Here is an 18750-nt window from a genome sequence, read left to right on the forward strand (position 1 = left end):
AAGAGATCTCTAGTCTTTCCCATTCTGTTCTTTTCCTCTATTTCTTTGCATTGATCGCTGAGGAAGGCTTTCTTATCTCTCCTTGCTATTCTTTGGAACTCTGCATATCTTTCCTTTTCTCGTTTGCTTTTTGCTTCTCTTCTTTTCACAGCTATTTGTAAGGCCTCCTCAGATAGCCATTTTGCTTTTTTGCATTTCTTTTTCTTGGGGATGGCCTTAATTCCAGTCTGCTGTACAATGTCATGAACCTCCATCCATAGTTCATCAGGCACTCTGTCTATCAGATCTAGGCCCTTAAGTTTCTTTTTCACTTCCACTGTATAGTCATAAGGGATTTGATTTAGGCCATACCTCAGTGGTAAAAGGGAATACGATGAAAACTTGAGTCAGCCGGCTGCTCTGGCCACATTTTAAGTGTCCAGTAGCCACGTGCGGTTAGTGGCTCTCATACTGGGGGGCACAAGATACACTGCCTCTCCATCACGGCAGAAGGTTCTGGTGGGTAACTGTGGTGTCGACTGTCAGGGAGGCTTATGGAAGACACTCAAATAACAGAAAAAGGGCAGGCTGAACTTCCCTGGAGGTCCAGTGGTTAAGAATCCAGCTGCCAGTGCAGGGGACCTGGGTTTGATTCCTGGTCTGGGAAGATTCCACATGCTCTGGGGCAACACTATGCATGGACCACAGTGACTGAGCCTGTGTGTTGCAGCAAGTGAAGCCCACGCACCCTAGAGCCTGTGCTCTGCAACGAGAGAGGCCGCCGCAAAAGCACCGGGCACCTCGTCTAGAGAGTAGCCCCCCTCGCCACAACTAGAGAAAACCATCATGCGGCAGGCAAAAGCAATTAGTAATTTTTGAAAAGGTAAGACCTTTCCTGGCTCCAGCTTGAGGAGCCTAGACACCTCTTGCTTCTGTCTCCCACGAAGTGGCAGAACTGGGCTTAGAACCCAGATCTCATTTAATTCCAGCACCACCCTCCTCCCATGGCATCTTTAACCTCAGTGTAACCTGGGCTGCGAGAGGCGGCTATGAGGTAGTGTGCGTGCATGCTCAAGTGCTCGTCGTGTCCAGCTCTTTGCGACCCCATGGACTATAGCCCACCAGGTTCCTCTGTCCATGGGATTCCCCAGGCACGAGTACTGGAGTTGCCATGCCCTCCTCCAGGGGATCTTCCCGACCCAGGGATCGAATCTGAGTCTCTTACATCTCCTGAATTGGCAGGAGGGTTCTTTACTGCTAATGAAACAGCTCAGTTTGCTAACTCTCTCTTGAGTGAGGGAGCTGGGGTATGTGTGCCCTACCACTGACAAGTCATCCACTGAGGGATGCTCTCCTGGCGTCGTGGCAGCATTAATCCCAGACACTGCTGAGTTGCTGAGGGCAGCCAGAGAAAGCTCAAGGCAGGGATGCAGTAGCTGGTGGGAAGCTGGGCCAAACATGGCAAGTGTGGAGGGATGCGGGAGGGCACTTTGGAGTGCCAGCTTCAAGCGACAAGACAGGTCAGACAGATCTTGGAGGCGAGGGGGCCACTGGCTCTGCTCTTTACTTACCCTTCGGCCCCTACCTTTGCTCTTTTTGCCCCATCTAATCTCTCTCTACAGTTAGGAGTTCCCTTTAAAACGGGAATCGGGACTTCCCTGGTGGTCAGTGGTTGGGAACCCATCTGCTGATGCAGGGGACGTGGGTTTGGTCCCTGGTCTGGGAAATTCCATGTGCCTCGGAGTGACACCAGGGGAGCATTCCTCAGTGGATGACTTGTCAGCAGAAGGGGATACATACTTCATCTCCTTCGATCAAGAAATAGTGAGCAAACTGAGCTGTTTCATTAGCGTTAAAGAACCTTCCCGCCAATTCAGGAGATGTAAGTGTACGGAGGCTGTTCGCCCTAGAGCCCGTGTCTACAACAAGAGCAGCCACTGCAATGAGAAGCCCTCACGTTGCAACTAGAGAGCAGCCCCCACTTGCCGTGACTACAGCAAGCCCACACGCGGCAGTGAAGACCCAGTGCCGCCAAAAATAAAGAACATTTAAAAAAGGAATTAGACCATGTCCGTGTTTTTTGCGTTGATTTAAAATCAAACCCAAATTCTAGACACATGCATATATGCATGTATATGTCTGCGAACACCTGTGTTTCTAGATTTTTTTTCCAGTGTATTGAAAACCATAAAGTCACATTAATACCTCTGATTCTAATCCATCGCTGTGGAGTGCATGCTGGTTTTCTCTCTCTGAATTTGTGACTTTCTTCTCTTGTGGTGAGAAATCGGACTGCTCTTATTCTCAAGGTATTGTTTGATCCACAAAACAATTCTCCCATTACAGCTGCCACACCTACTTTGCAGGGATGTCCTGGTCACCCTAACCTCATGCCAATGCCCTCCTCATCCTGCTTAGGATCTGACTGCAATTATATTTTTGTTGTTGTTATGATCACCCTTAGCAGGTCGACGGGACAGAGGAATAGATGGGGGCTGCTCCCAGTGAGACAACCTGCTTTGATCTGGCCAAAGGAGCCCATCCAAGAGGCTCATGGGAGCCTGTCTTTTATATTCATAAGATGCTTCTCTATAGCCCCCGCTAAGAGGTCAAAGTAATTAAAAATCTTTCACAATTACCCAGTGTTCAGAAACTGATGGCTGGTTCCAAGAGCCTTGCTTTTTATTCTGTTTCACCTCCCCCGCAGAAACCGAGGGGAGGGAAAGCAAGTAGCAGCTGATATGATCCCCCACTCACTTTCTATAAAGAGGAGAATTAGCTGCGCTAATAATCATGAATATTAATGTATAGCCAATTTCACTCAATTAAAATGATGATCTATAATTCTGCCTCACAGCTTTATGGAGGCCGTTTCAATGACTCCTGAGTGGAGTGTGGGTACTTTTCAGAGTTCATGGGTTTAGCTGAACTCTCTCACCCCCATCGTTGGCTTCCACAACGCACTCTTCCCTGACCAAGTCACTCAGCCCTCCCAATACACATTTTGTCTGTTTCTAGGCTCCAGGATGTATCACTGCCATGGTAAGGGCATGCGATTCTGCATAGCTTCTGACTCTGAAACCGTTTTTCCTGAAAACCATTCCCACTGCTCCTCTGATGCACAGGGTCCCTGGGACATGTATGCTTCCCTGGTGCCCTAGTGACTCAGAGGGTAAAGAATCTGACTGCAATGCAGGAGACCTGGGTTCAACCCCTGGGTCAGGGAGACCCCCTAAAGAAGGGAATGGCTACCTACTCCAGTATTCTTGACTGGAGAGTTCCATAAAAAGAGAAGCCTGGCAGACTACAGTCCCTGGGATCACAAAGAGTCAGACACGACTGAGTGAAGTAGCCATATTTATTCAGTGAAGTTCTACCTTCTCTGGGCAGAGCCGGCAGGCCAAAGGGGGCGGGGCACCCCTAGCTCCAGCTGGGCCAATTAGAGCATGAAGCTTCCCTGGGATTTTGGGATCAGGACTAAGAAGGTCCAGTGTCAGAAGGATGACTTTGAGCAAAACTATAAAACTTAGGAGCTGCAGGCAGCTATCTGCTCTTTCATCACACAAACTGGGTGGCCCAGGGGCCAAGAGAGGAACAGCCTGAGACCTGGCCATCCGGAGGGCTTCCTGCCTCCCCTGGGTCCTGGCATGTCCCGCCTCAGGTTCCTTGAAACACTTCTGTATCCTTATACTCAAGCCCCCTTTCATTCCTAGCGTTAGATATAAAAGGCTTCTGTTACCTGCCTCCATTGTCTGTTCTTCCTTCTGAGACTTGAGCGGGCATTCCTGCCAATCCTCACTGTTCAGAGAGCCGCAGTCTCCATCAGAAGAAAGCCCCAGGCCGGGCCGGGGAACCGAGCGTCAGTCGTAGCCTCCAGCCCTCAGGTTCTGTTCCTGTCTACCCATGGACACTTGTGTTAGAAGAGAGGAGGAAAGATAAGGCAACATAGATCCGGCCAGTGGAGAAGATCGCTCGCAGGTTTGGGGGTTTTGATGCCAAACAGTGGGTTGCCTGACGTGTTATGTTTCAGCTGGTTGTTTGGGGCTTTTGTAGGCACAGCTGCTCTGTGTCAATGGCACTCTGCTGTTTTCCTGTGTGCCCTGTCACTCTCTAGCTCCTGACCCTGCTGTATTCTTCTGAGCACTCGGCCCTGCCTGGTACTCTAATACCTATTTGTTAGTTCAATATGTGTCGATCATCTCCCTCGACCAGAGCCCCTTGTCTAGCTTGCTCAGTTCTGTGCCCCAGTGTCTAGAAGGGTCTGGCACATACCAGGTAACTAACAAACATTTTGAACCGTGGTGCTGGAGAAGACTCTTGAACGTCCCTTGGAGAGCAAGGAGATCAAACCAGTCAATCCTCAAGGAAATCAACTCTGAATATTCATTGGAAGATCTGGTGCCGAAGCTGAAGCTCCAATACTTTGGCCACCTGATGCAAAGAGCCGACTCATTGGAAAAGACACTGATGCTGGGAAAGATTGAGGGCAAGAGGAGAAGGGGACGACAGAGGATGAGATGGTTGGATGGCATCATTGACTCAATGGACATGAGTGTGAGCAAACTCAGGGAGACAGGGAAGCCTGGTGTGCTGCAATTCATGGGGTTGCAGAGAACTGGACACGACTTAGTGACCGAACAACAATGACAACATTTTTCAGGAGGAATAAATGAATGAATGAACAAATGAATGGGTGAATTTTACCTCTCTTTGGTAAGCCCCAAGCAGAAGCTCTGGCTATCGACCAAACATATCACAGATGAATGAATTTTTGTTTTAACCTTCTTCCTGGTACCCAAGAGCCACTCGTAGGGACAAGCTACTTTTCCTGGGTTCAGGCAGAGAATGTGGCTGGCAACTTAGCCTTTTGATCCAGCACACCTAGGTCTGAATCCCAAGCTCTGTCACACTAGCTGTGTGCCCAGGGGGTAAGCTACTAAACCTCTCCAAGTTGCATTTCTTCATCTTTGAATGGGGAATGATAATAGTTTCTAACTCATCAGGTTATTGCGCAAACTCAATGAGCCAATGAATGTCAGTTCTTAGTTCTGTAACTGGCATATGGTACTTGCTCAACAAATGTGAGTTATTATTATAGCTCCACTAAGAGAGATCACCCTGCATTGGTGAACAGCACTGATTCATTTGCTCATCAGTCCATGAACTGATTAGTTAATTCATCAATATGTTTTGAGTGTTTGTGTGTGTTAGGATCCAAGGATGTAAATGAGGGAGCAAGATGGTTTGCCTCTCCCAAGGAGAATAAGCATCATAGGAGAGAACTCAGAGATGATCAAAGGCACGGCCATCTCCGTGACTCTGGGGCCTCCAACACAGGTCTCGGAGGTAGGACCCACAGTGATGCTGGGGGATTTAGAGAAATCTTGGAGTGGGGGAGACATGGGTCCAGTTCTGGTTCCAACTTGCTGTATAAACTTGGCACATGGGGACTTCCCTGGTGGCCCAGCAGCTAAGACTTCATGTGGATGCCCCCAGTGCAGGGGGCACAGGGTTCGATCCCCGGTTAGGGAAGCACATGTGCTGCCTCACACAGCCAAAAGAAAAAAAAAAAAACAACTATGTTTTTCTTAAACTTGGGAAATGTACATCACCTTGCCTAATCCATTTTCTCACCCCAAAAATGTGGGTGTGGCACTAGATCAGTTGGTTTCAAGCCCGACGTACATCAGAATTGTTCTTTGGGCGGGATGTTAAAATACCCAGTACAGGGCTCTGCTCTGCAGAAAGTGATTCAGATATTGGGAGGACTGAGGCTCTAGGTACAGCCTGATGCAGCCCTCGGGACACACTCTGAGGACCCGTGAAAGCAACAATAAAGTCTCCTCCCTGTGGTTTGGCATTCTTAAACACAGCATACTGTCCCCCTTGAGGATAAGGTGTAGGCACTGGCCTGACTTCCTCCTCCCTCTCAGCTCAACCTTTAGCTCCCCAGGGAGCTTTCCATGGTCCTGAAGTCAGTCCTGGACTCTTTCATGCTTTCTTGTAGAAATTTCCCCAGTTGGCATCCTCTGGGTAGCTGTTCCTTTACGAAAGGAGATTGAATCGACGTGAAGGTCTCCTCCGCCTGCCCTGAAGTTGTTCCAGTCCTTCCTCTGCGTTGGCGAGAGAAGAAAACAGTGTTCTTGTTTCCACGCCAAGTTGCCAGGGCGCTGGTTTCCATGACAGCAGAGGGGGAAACTGAAAGCCTGGCTCTCACCTACAGAGGAATTAAAAGCCACCCTCTTGGAGAACAAATGATGATTCCAGGAGGATGCTGGAAACTGGAGAGAGTAGGTTTTTTATTCATTCACCCACATAGTGTGGGGCTCCAGGGAGGAGATGGCATGGAGAGCTTGGAGGGAGGGGAGGTTTTCTAGGGACTTTCACAAGCAGGCTACATAATAATGTGAATGGCAATCACAGGGACCTCCCTGGTGGCCCAGTGATTGGGACTCTGTGCTCCACTGCATGGGGCACAGGTTTGATCCCTGGCTGGGGAACTAAATTCCAGTAGGCTGCACAGTGAAGCCAAAAAAAAAAAAAAAAAGGCAATAGGACTGATAACATTTCACATGTCCATCATGGTTTAAAACTTGTGGCAGCCACTTTAGGCCCTCAATATGGACAACCCATGGGTTTTCCTCAGGAGGAAATGTAGAGAGAGTATACAACCTTCGTGCTATCTCTCTGCAGTGCATGGGATTTCTCATCACTTGACTGGACTTCTCCAGTGGTGTCCAAGCACTGACTCTCCTCTCCCTCATCCAGATCTATCAGTCCCCAGTCTAACTCACTCCCATCACTGGCAATGGCATGTCTCAGAAGCCAGTCTTAGCCTGAGAACGATAATGAATCGAAAAGCTATTGCCTCAGGTCAAGTTTATTCCTGGAGGCAGCATCCTAATTTAAAGTAACAACGCCAATGGCAGGACTGACACTTTGCCAGATGATGGAGGAAAAGAATTTTTGCATACAGGTGCGTTTCCCCTCTCTGTTTACATGAAGGGTTGCTCTTATTCACATTCCCTTAGAGAACTGTTCTATATAGCCTCAGGACAACCCTATGAGGTACTATTATTATCCACATTTTGCAGATGAGGAATGCAAGGTCCAGAGAGGCTGTCAAAGCCCACACTGCTAGGAAATGCCAGAGCTGGGATTTGAACCCATGTCTGCCGCACACGACTTAGCGATGGGCATGCACGTGTGCACTAACACTCTGGTTGTGTTAGTGCACACACTCCATGTGTGTGTCCAGGTCAACCGGACAAGAAGCCAGGAAAAACCCTTCAAGAAACTCAGCTTGCTTGAAGCCTAAGGGTCCTTGTAGGGCTCTGCTGTGATTAATTTCAAAGTGGTTTCCATAGTCAGGAGGATTTGGGATCACAGAAGGGTGTCTGGGAAGAAGGGGTTCGGGTTGGGTTCCTTTTGGAACAGTGACCCAGCACAGGCTGACATGAAGTTGGCTCAGTCCAGAGGCAGGAAATATAGAAGCCTCACAGTTACACCAAAAGCAAAAACAAACAAACAAAAAAAACCCCTCTGGTGTCATGCTTTGCCATTCTTGGAGGGCCTGACAGCATCTTTAGACTTATCTCCTTAGACTCCAGAGGTTGGGTGGCAATGTCAAGATGACAGTTTATGTTTGCGGAGACTCCAAGGTTGTGATCTGGGGGAATAATTAGGATCAGGCCATCAGAAGAGGTCAGGATCTTCAAGTTTCAGAGATGAACAGGACCTCAGGAATAGTCAAGCCCAGTATATCCCAAAGTGTTTCTGTGTCTATCAGCAGGGATATATAAGATGATTTAGGGGTTGTATTAGTCAGGATAAGCTCATTAAGGCTACAGTAACAAACAAACCCAAAAAGGGCTGGGGCTTAATGCAACAAAGTTTTGTCTTTTCTCCCCAGATTCTGACGAGGGTCTGTTGGCCCTCCAGGGTGGTGGTCTTCTGTGCAAAGGTTCAAGGACTTGGGCTGCTTTGATTTTTGTAATGCTGCCATTTCACTGTGTAGCTTCCAGGTCATTCAAGCAGGCAAAAGAGAATCAAGGGGCTGTAAGGCTGTTAAAAAATGACAATTGACACAGGATCTAAACATCTTTGCTCTAAACAAGAACTAACTAGCAGGAAGGAAGGAGAAGGGTATTCACCAGCTAGGGGCTTGGGACCACCCAGCTCCTTTTCTTGGCATGTCACAACACAGGTTCTCATCTATCCCCAAATATAACCAGAGGCCACTTTCAAGATTTGCACTAAAGTCAGCAGAGGAGAAGGAAGGAAAGATGAGGCTTCACGATGTTCCTTAGAGGAGGGGAATGTGGGCCTTGTAGCAAATGCCCAGTAGGCTACTATTTGAAAGGACTTCCCTGGCTGTCCATTGGTTAAGACTTTGCGCTTTCAATGCAGAGGGCACAGGTTCAATCCCTGGTTGGGGAAACTAAGATTCCACATGTCCTCATGGCACGGCCAGAAAATTTTTTTAAAAAACTGAGGGAGACTGAGATATATTTGAAAGATAGAGCACAGACAGAAACTCGAATGCATGCATACACAGAGATACACAAACACACTGAGGCCAACACAGAAAGACACACAAATCACACACATATTCAAGCACACACAGGCACACTCACACCCACAATGATACATGACACTCGGCTTCCTCTGTGTGTGATGAATCGTCCCAAGGCCAGGAGGAGAGGCTGAAAGGTCCCGGAGGTCCCGTGGGGGGCAGTGAGCTAGGTCTGGAGCATGTAAATCTGGGGTTGGCAGAAGAATGAGCTAAGCTACCCCCATCTCTCTCTTGCGGGCGTCCCATAAATCTCTCCCGGCCCCTGTCCCGCCCTCCCGGCAACAATCCTCACTGCCAAGTCTCCCAGGTTTACTAGATTGAGGTCCTGGAGTGCTTTGTTTGCGCCCCTGCCTGGCAGAGCCTGCCTGACAGGGGTGAATTTACCATCCCTGGAGCCTGCAGAATCAATACTGCCTTCTCCTTGCTGGAGGGATAGAGTGGGGTTTGTAGGAATGAACCACGCTTGGATGGACCTGGGCCCCTGCTCCTTGTGGAGGAAAGGGAAGAGGTTCCTGACACAGGAAAGCAGGACCCCAGCTCACTGTGACATGGCCACCTGTGGACCCCAAGACCCAAGGCTCTGCGGTCAAGGTAATTAAGGCAGAAACCAGCTAGGAGTCTTGGAGATGTCACTAAGCCCGTGGCCTCTCCAGTGCCAGGATGTACCCCGTACCCCGTGTAGTGGGTGAAAGTACCGATTCTGTACTCAGCCTGCCTGGATCTGAATCTCAACTCACCCACTGAGCAGCTCTGTGACCTGGGACTAGTTAGGAAGTACCTGAAGCCTCAATTTCCCCATCTGTAAATTGGGGATGAAATGGTCTGTCTCTTACAGTGCAGTCATGGAGCTGTGACATGTTTAAAGCATTTCAGTACAGGATCAGATCCTGGGAGACAGAAGTCTATAAGCGCTGGCTGTTCTTCTCATTAATGCCATGTAATGTGAATCAAGGAAGAGCCACAAACCCAACTCAGAGAGAGGCATTCACAGTGATGCTAGAAGCTTCCAAGAGACAATGGCTGCTGAGTCTCCATCCATCTCATTAGGAGAAGGCTTGATTGTCCCAAATATGCCAGGACCAGACTCACCAGGGGGCCAAGCCAAGTGACAAACGACCCCCACTAGGGCGCAGTCGATGGAGGGGTGGGACCAGCTTCAGGGCCTACTGGCCCATTTGGTTAACTGACTCTTACTTGGGTGTTTGGTGACAGGCATGTCCATCCTAAAGGAAATCACCCCTGAATAGCCATTGGAAGAATTGATGCTGAAGCTGAAGCTCCAATACTTAGGCCACCTGATAAGGAGCTGACTCACTGGAAAAGAACTTGATGCTGGGAAAGACTGAGGGCAGGAGGAGAAGGGGGCAACAGAGGATGAAATGGTTGGATGGCATCACCGACTCAATGGACATGAGTCTGAGCAAACTCCAGGAGGCAGTGAAGGACAGAAAAGCCTGGCGTGCTGCAGTCTATGGGGTCACAAAGTCGGACATGACTGAGCGACTGAACAGAGCAACAGCAACAATGGATGTTGCCATGTGCATCCCCCAGGGCTGCCTTTCTCTTCCTCTCTCCAGGGCCCAGTCTTTCCGTTCTTTCTTCTCAGGTCTTTACGGAGCACCTACTAAGTACTGGGTGCTTGGACAAGATAGGCCTGCTCCTTATCCCAGCAGTATCTGAACGGTGCACTGGGAAGACAGACTGTCAATGAATAGACTGGTAAACAAGGTAATTTTAAGTGGTAAAGAGTTTTTTGAGAGAGTCACCCAGCTGATAAGATGGGAGGGATTTTATGTGAATCCAGGAGGACCTCTTGAAAGAGGTGGTATCTGAGTTGCGACCTGAAGGGGAGAAACAGCATGCTGGGCAGACACCTGGGGAGGGGGTGGTGGTGCAGAGGAGAGGGCTGGGAATTCCAGGGAGAGAGAAGAGCAAGCAAAGGCCCTGGGGTGGGGTGGGGAGAGCTGGGGGTTTCCAACAGCGGGAACAGTGCAGGGTGAGCGAGGCAAGTACTGCAGGGGAGAGGCCTGGAGGGCAGGCAGATCGAGTCCTGCCCTGCAGACCAGGGTGAGAAATGAGGGTTTTATTTTAAGTGTGAGCAGAAGTCATTCACTGGAGGCTCCAAGCTGGGGAGAGACACGTGATCCCATTTATATTTTAAACAGAGGACTCTGGCTGCCGTGCAAAAAGGAGCGGCTCACTGGGGGGAGACACCAGGCTGGAAGCTGGGAGAGAGGGAGGAGGCGGCTGCAGAAATCGCGATGCCTGGGCCCTAGGTAGCCTCAGTGCAAAGAGAGAGCTGGATTCCCCTGTACATTTTGAAGGAACAGCCAACAGGACTTGCTGACAGGTTGACTGGATGGGGCATAAGGGTGATAGATTTGAACCTGTCTGTCTTCATTTAGGCCCAGTTCTGTTTTAATATCAGCCTTTCTATCATGGTTAATACTGCTGTGCCACAGACTCCCGGGAGGGCGGGAGGAACGGACTGCAATGGAGACTGTGATGTCAGAGGTCTGGGAGGTCGCCCTGTCTCCGCTGCTGACTTGTTAAGGGATGCTGGGTGAATCACGAGCCCGCCTCACCTTGGTCCCTGGGTCTCCCTTGTGAAATATGCACGACCATCATGTCTGGCGGAGGGAGGCTTCGAGGATAACCTGAGTTCAGGCGATGTGAACTTCGGGAGCTTGGGAAGCAGTGAGGCAGGATGGTGGCAGCGAGCCCGCGTCCCTCTGCTGGCCGGTCCCTCCCCTCCCTCCCTGCTCTCGCTGTGGTTCTGAAGGCCCTCTCCTCCCCTGTCTGATGCTACCAAAGTGGACTGACGTGTGGGACGGATGAGGACACGGGGCAGAGGGAGGGGAGATGGCTGTGAGGGCTGTCCTGGGCAGAAGGGCCTGGGAGGGAGCGGCCTCCAGCATGACGACCAGGGAGGAGAGGGCCACGGCTGAGTGCTGAACAGCCCTCGTTGGGGTCGGGGTGGGAGGAGACTGACTTTCTGACCCACCTTTCGGGAATAATTTGCCACACAATTATTCTGGCAATTCTTCAGCACCATAAAGAGAAGGCAGGGGGCTTAGGAACCTCGTTGGGAGAGGGAAAGAAGGGCAATCTTGTTCCCTAACTAGGGGTGACTGACCAGTGTGTGTTAGTTGCTCAGGCCTGTCCAACTCTTTGTGACCACATGGACTAGCCACCAGGCTCCTCTGTCCATGGGATTCTCCAGGCAAGAATATTGGAGTGGGAAGCCATTCCCTTTTCCAAGGGATCTTCCTGATCGAGGGATGAAACCTGGGTCTCTAACTAGGGGCGACTGACCAGAGCCCCTGGGAAAAGTTCCCATGAGCTGGGGCATCAAGGAATTCTCTGTCACTGTGAGCTGTGTACACCTGGGACTTAGCAGTCCCAACTGGGGAACCTCTTTTTAAACATCCATGAAATCATGATTATGTCCAAGGTTGTTTAATGGGATCTTCTCCTCTCCTGGAGACATCCTAACTGCCCATCAGTCTGGGACTTGTCCAACACACAGTATCACAACCGCACCATGGAATACTATGCAGCCGTTGAAAAGGACAAGGTCAATCTCTGTGTCACCCCGATGGAACATCCTTAATACAAAATGAAGTGAAAAAAGGCAAGTTGAAGAATCATGTGTGTAGTATTATCCCCTTTTTTGTAAGGAAAACAGGCACAGAGAAAGGAATTCTACAATAATCTGTTAACATTCGTAACTTCACGGGAGTGGGCTTGGCGAATGGAGCGGGAGAGATTGTTGACTTTTTCTTTAAACTTCTAGCGCATTACAACAGGCATGTGTTTATTTTCACAATTCAAAAACGGACTGCGTGTTTTCGAAAGTTCAAGATGTTCTCAAACTTGTTAAATCTACAAGGAAATTTGCACCTGAACCCCAGTCCCTGGTATTAGGAAAAGATACTAGATGCATGATAGAAAGAGGATGAGTGAAGTTTCTAGATCTGTATACCTCCTTTCTCTGATGGTCTTTAAAAGTCTAATAAACCAGGAGCCCAGATGATGGAGTCGGTAACTGATGAATACCTCCTCGTGGGGGGTTTGTATAGAACATGAAACAGTCTCACCACCCGACGTCAGCATGCTGCTGCTCCAGCTGGTCCAGGCCAGGGCCTGCTGACAGCCTGGAGATGAGGGGCCAGCGTTTCCTCCTGTGACCCCTCTCCATCCTCTGGGTGGACAATTCTGCTGCTAGAATGAGTGATGGGTGAATGAGTGTTATGGCGATGCTGTGATGTCCAGCTCTGGAGGCTGTGATGGGGGACAGTGATGATGGAGCTGCTGCTTCTTGGGCAGAGCTGTTCACTACAGACAAACCCTCTGACAGGTAAACAAAAGGGGTTGTTCTAGTCTGTTCATTAGCTCTGACGTTGTCCCCAGGATATCTGTTAGCTGTAGTGCTGGTGGGGTAGGTGGAGGGGTGTGGATGGGTGGGCGACTTCTCTCTTCCCATCTCTCATCTGGCTGCCTCCTTCCTACTGTCAGAACAGAGAGCCCTGACTCGCCACTGGGATTCCACACTGGTCCAGACTTTGCCCATCACCTGCCCTACCTGCCTGTGTCTCCCCAAGCCAGGGAGAGCTCCTCCCTCCCCCCAAACAGCAGCTCAGTATTGGATTCCCTTGTTCACGTTCTGTTTTCACAGGTGACAAGAGCTCGGGATGCTGTTTCTCCTAAGTGTTCTAACAGGAGCCTCCGTGAACACAAGGCTGAATCATATGAGGGACTCAGAGAGATTTCAGGGATTCTGATCAACCAAGGGATAGGAGATCTTAGGGCTAGGCAGCAAACGCTGGTTGTTAAATAACACCCCCCTTCACTATTTATAACAAACTGTGTGTGCTCAACACATAACTCTTGGAAAACACAGAAGGGCAAAAAGAAAATTAAATATAACATTCCTCTATAATTTCTCCAGTCCAAAATTACATTAGCAGCACATACACACATATGCACATACACACACTCACACGCAATGTATATATTTACCCCAAATAGCAGACTCTGCCTATTCTCCTCTAACGGATTCTTTTCACATGGGCATACACCCGCAACTACCTTCTTTCAAACTATCTATTTTTTCCCAAATGCAAATATTATAAACAACGCAAAATGTAAAAAAAAAAAAAATCTGCTATTATCTCAATCCTCTGGGTAACCATTATCAGTTTAAAAAGTCTTTTTAAGGCTTTTTTTCTATGCACGTGTGCACCAGAGTATGATTCCGATAGGCTTGGCTTCTGTTTTTCCAGCCCCACGTCCTTAGCACCGACAGGAATGTCTGGCATGTGGTAGGTGCTCAGTAAATATTGCTGAATTAATGAAACATAAATGCATATTTAATAGTGTTCCTGGAGTAGAGTCAACTCACACATTTTTACAAATCAAAGCTGGGAAAGCCTTCATGCAAGACATTCCATTCATTTCCTGCTTTCTGGGAACGAGCCTGGAGTTTACCTTTGAGAAAGACCGTCTCTTAATTCTGGATGTGAGCATGTGGTGAGCAGAAGAGAAAACTACGGTTCTCGGTTCTCGGGGAGGCGCTAAAAGCCGGAATGCTGAAGTTGCAGCTAGAGCTCGTACATATACTAAAGAGGACTGAAAAGCAACTGCGTTAACAGAAGGTAGCCTTGCAGGCTGGGAGAAAAAGGCCCAAATGTGAGAGCTGGGTGGCTCCAGGTCTCAGCGTGCTTATTTGCCCTGAGAGACAGGGTGTGTTTTCTTCTCCAGGCATTTGCTCCCCAGAACTTCGGGACTGAGGGCCAGACGACTGGAGTGTGCATCTCACGCACCCAGGAGGCTTTATAAATGTAGATCCCCAGGTTTACCTTGTGCGGCAGCCATCTGCTGCTGCATAATAAGTTACACTCAAACTTAATGACTGAAATAGCAACAGTGAATCTTTGCCTCACACAGTGTTTGAGGGTCAGGAACTGGGGAGTGTCTGAGCTGGTTGGTCCTGGCTCTGGGTCTCACATGAGGCTGCTGTCAAGGTGTGGGTCAGAGCTTGGCTAGGGCTGGAGGGCCTGTTTCCAAGGCGGCTCTCCCACGGCTGTCACATCTGTGCTGGATCTCGGCAGAACTCAGTGTCTCAGCACATGGAAACCTCCACAAGGCTGCTTGAGCATCCTTGAGACATGGCGGTTGACTTCCCCTAGAACAAGTGACCCAAGAGAGAGCAAGGCAGAAGAAGCTGCAATGTCTCTTCTGACCTGGCCTCAGAAGTCACTCCATTAATTCCACAATAGCCTACTGGTTACACAGATGTTATGGGCTGAATGTTTGTATCCCTCCCCAAATTCATATGTTGAAACATTAATCCCCAATGTGATGGTAATAGAAGAGGGGCCTTCAGAAAATGATTAGGGCATGAGAGTGGAGCCCTCACGGATGGAATCAGTGTCTTGCATAAGGGACCCCAGAGGACTCCCTTGTTTGTTTCTGCCAGATGACAAAACAGCAAAAAGACGGTCATCTATGACTCAGGAAGAGAGCCCTGACACCTTGATCTTAGACTTCCCAACCTCTGGAATTGTGAGAAATTGTTGCTTACATACAAAGAACTGATGCTTTTGAACTGTGGTGCTGGAGAAGACCCTTGAGAGTTCCTTGGATTGCAAGGAGATCAAACCAGTCAGCCCTAAAGGAAATCAATGCTGAATATTCATCGGAAGGACTCATGCTGAAGCTGAAGCTTCAGTACTTTGGCCACCTGATGCAAAGAGCCGACTCATTGGAAAAGACCCTGATGCTGGGAAAGATTGAGGGCAGGAGGAGAAGGGAATGGCAGAGGATGAGATGGTTGGATGGCATCACTGACTCAATGGACATGAATTTGAGCAAACTCAGGGAGACAGTGGAGGACAGAGGAGCCTGGTGTGCTGCAGTCCATGACGTTGCAAAGAGTCAGACACGACTTGGTGACTGAACATCTACGATGGTGTTCTTGTTATAGCAGCTGTTGGAGACTAAGATGACAGGTCAGGCCTATTCTAGGTAGAAGGGGATGACACACAAGGATGTGAACACACAAGGATGTGAACACACAACAACATGGGGGGCAGGGATCATAGGGGGCCATCTTGGAGGCTGGATGTCACAGCCTGATTTCACAGGTGTGTGTGGGCTGAGCCCAGGGGTCCACCTTTTTTACAAAGTGCTCAGGTGATTCTCCTGCTTTGGCCGTAATAGAATTGCTGGCTCAGTGGGTGGCTGTAAACAGCCTCCGGAAATTTGCTTTACCTGGGTTGTGGGAGAGAAGGGTGAAGAACACTAGTTCCATTGGCTTATACACGAAGTAGAAGAGTTTGGACAATCCTGACAATGACCCCTGGGCCTGTAAATGGTCTTTGTAAGGAAAGGCAGTAAGCAGATCTGCTCTGTGGTTTAAGGAGCCCCACTCTGGTGTCAGACAGGCTGAGAATTTAGGTGTTATTTGGTCCTTCTGAACCTCAGTTTCTCTTTCTATAAAATTAACTATTACAATAAGTGTACATGACTTTGAGTCTGAGAAAGTTCAAATGATCATTTTTTGGAATCATTAATTCCCTTGAGAATCAGATGATAGCTGGGGAGCCTGTGGGGGATCAGTCATGACTGCCTGTCTGGCATAACTTTCCTCTCTTCTGGAAACATCACTCTGATTTATCATGGGGTGCCATCTCTGCTCTTAATCAATGGGGTTTGGATTAAACCCATTCTAGGTTCCTGGATAGACAATGGTAGGTCTGGCCAATCAGAGCACGTATTGCATCCCCCAGGACAACGATTGGTTCAGGTAAGGCATGTGACCACAGAGCTGGTCCAATCAGAGTGAATTCCAGGACTTCTAAGAGTTACTAATACAGAGGCATTCTTTTTCTTCTTGGGCCCCTAGCTGGTGGGACTGTAAACAGCAAGGAGCTCCTGCTGTCATTTATTCTGGTGTAGGTGGTTGTGGTTTTGTCACTAAGTGGTGTCTGACTCTTGTGACCGCATGGACTGTAGCCCACCAGGCTCCTCTGTCCCTAGGACTTTCCAGGCAAGAATACTGGAGTAGGTTGCCATTCCCGTCTCCAGGGGATCTTCCTGATCCAGGGATTGAACCCTGGTCTCCTGCACTGCAGGCAGATTCTTTACTGTCTGAGCTAACAGGGAAACTCCTCTTCCCTGGTAAATACCTCCCTAAGGGAACAAATAGAAAAGAGCCACGTCTTTATGCTATCTTGTGAGTGCCTGGATCAAGACACGCTTGAATTTCCAAGTTATGCCAGACAGTAAATTCTCCTTAAACCTTAATCACTTTGAATTGGGTTTCTGACACCAGCAGTCTTGCATAATATAGCAACTGAGATGAAACCATTTTGAAATGCTGAAAGCCCCCAATAGATGCAAATTATCCGTACTAAATTTTCATGCATTTGATACTTTTGATGGAGATGAAGCAAGATATTTTCCTGGATTGCTCTCCCATTCTCTTGGGAAAACAAATCATCTTCTTTGCTTTGAGAAGCCAGGCATCTGGCCACTCTCAGAGATGTAACACAGCTCTGTTTCAAAGCAGGGTGGTGTCTTTAGAATGGCATATGTGACTGCTTTTACTGAATACGAGACATTCCCCTCTATGAAAATCAACTTGTTTTCAATTCTTAGGGGGAAAAAACAACCAAATCCTGAATGAATGGAATTTATAGTTTTGGCTTTTCCTTCCATCATTTTCCTGCTAGATCACTGGCTCTTGCTACTGACTTGGTGTAAGATGATAGTGGATTTAGCACAAAGTTTTATGAGGCAGTATAATTCATTGAGATACTCATTTGTGTTTTGTTTTGCACAGGAAAATAATCATGAAAGTTATCTGTAAATTCTTCTGTGTGTTGGATACTATGAGGAAAGGGGGAAAGCGAATGGGCAGGCAGACAACGTCTGCTACTGTTTGTTGTTATTCAGTTGCTAAATCACGTCTGACTGTTTGCAGCTCCATGGACTGCAGCACGCCAAGCTCCTCTGTCCCTCACTATTTCCTGGAGTTTGCTCAAATTCATGTCCATTGAGTCAGTGATGCTATCTAACCATCTCATCCTCTGCCACCCTCTTCTCTTGCCCTCAATCTTTCCAGCATCAGGGTCTTTTCTAATGAGTCAGCTCTTCGCATCAGGTGGCCAAAGTATTGGAGCTTCAGCTTCAGCTTCAGTCCTTCCAATGAATATTCAGGATTGACTTTCTTTATGATTTACTGGTTTGATCTCCTTGCTGTCTAAGGGACTCTCAAGAGTCTTTTCCAGCACAATTTGAAAGCATCAGTTCTTTGGTGCTCAGCCTTCTTTATGGTCCAGCTCTCACAACCTCTAAGTGATGACTGCTGCTACTGGTGCTCAGAAGTGGTTTGTTTCCATTTCTCTCTCCTGTGTCTTGTTAGACACTGTGACAAACCGCAAGAGCAGTCGTGTGCAGGCAGAACTGTCCTAGAGAGAGTCAAACCTACTTTGTAGCCAGTGACCTACATACAAAGTCTGTGATGAGACTTCCTTGGTGGTCCAGTGGCTAAGATTCTGCACTCCCAATGCAGGGGACCTGGGTTCAATCCCTGGTCGGGGAGCTAGATCCCACATGCTGCATATAAAGGCCTTGCATGCTGCAACTAAAGACCTTGGTACAGTCAAATAAATAAATACATATTTAAAAGTCTGTGAACCCACCTCAGGCAGAGGACTGGGCTGACGAGAGATTTCAGGGATGCTGTAGAATGCTGGGCTTTGATGCTCTTCCTACTACATCCTGTCGCCATTTATAAGTCAAGGATGGGCAGCTCAGATGATGCTGGGAGCTCATTCCAAGAAGGCACTTGTTATCTCAGAGAGGAAACTCGGTCCATTCTGTTCATCCTCCAGTTGGCCACTCTTGGCTGATGTCTCAAAAAGGGGGAGGAGAGTAGTGATTTTGAGGTGTGGGGAAAAGGCAGAAGAGAGTAAGAGAGAGATTCCCCAACACCAGAAGGGGGCTGGTTGGAGCTCTGTAGGGGCCATGATCCTACACAGAATTCTGGGGTGATGGCTGGAGCCCCACTGGGGGCCAGGATGGGGAGGTGTGGAATGGCTGGGGTTCCCTGAAGAAAAATGGACCCTGGATACGGAGGCTCTTGATTCCTACAGTCAAGCTTAAAGAGCTCTCTAGGGGTTGGATGA

At 48.6% G+C, this 18750-nt stretch overlaps 1 non-coding gene across 1 annotated transcript; it reads left to right on the plus strand.

The window, feature by feature from the left end:
* Positions 1–18091: 18091 nt before the first annotated feature.
* Positions 18092–18164, plus strand: TRNAG-CCC (transfer RNA glycine (anticodon CCC)). Its single transcript has one exon. It is a non-coding gene; the product is annotated as a tRNA-Gly (tRNA).
* Positions 18165–18750: the final 586 nt, after the last annotated feature.

Source organism: Capricornis sumatraensis, chromosome 17 (genome assembly GCF_032405125.1).
Source record: "Capricornis sumatraensis isolate serow.1 chromosome 17, serow.2, whole genome shotgun sequence".
Classification (NCBI taxonomy): domain Eukaryota; kingdom Metazoa; phylum Chordata; class Mammalia; order Artiodactyla; family Bovidae; genus Capricornis; species Capricornis sumatraensis.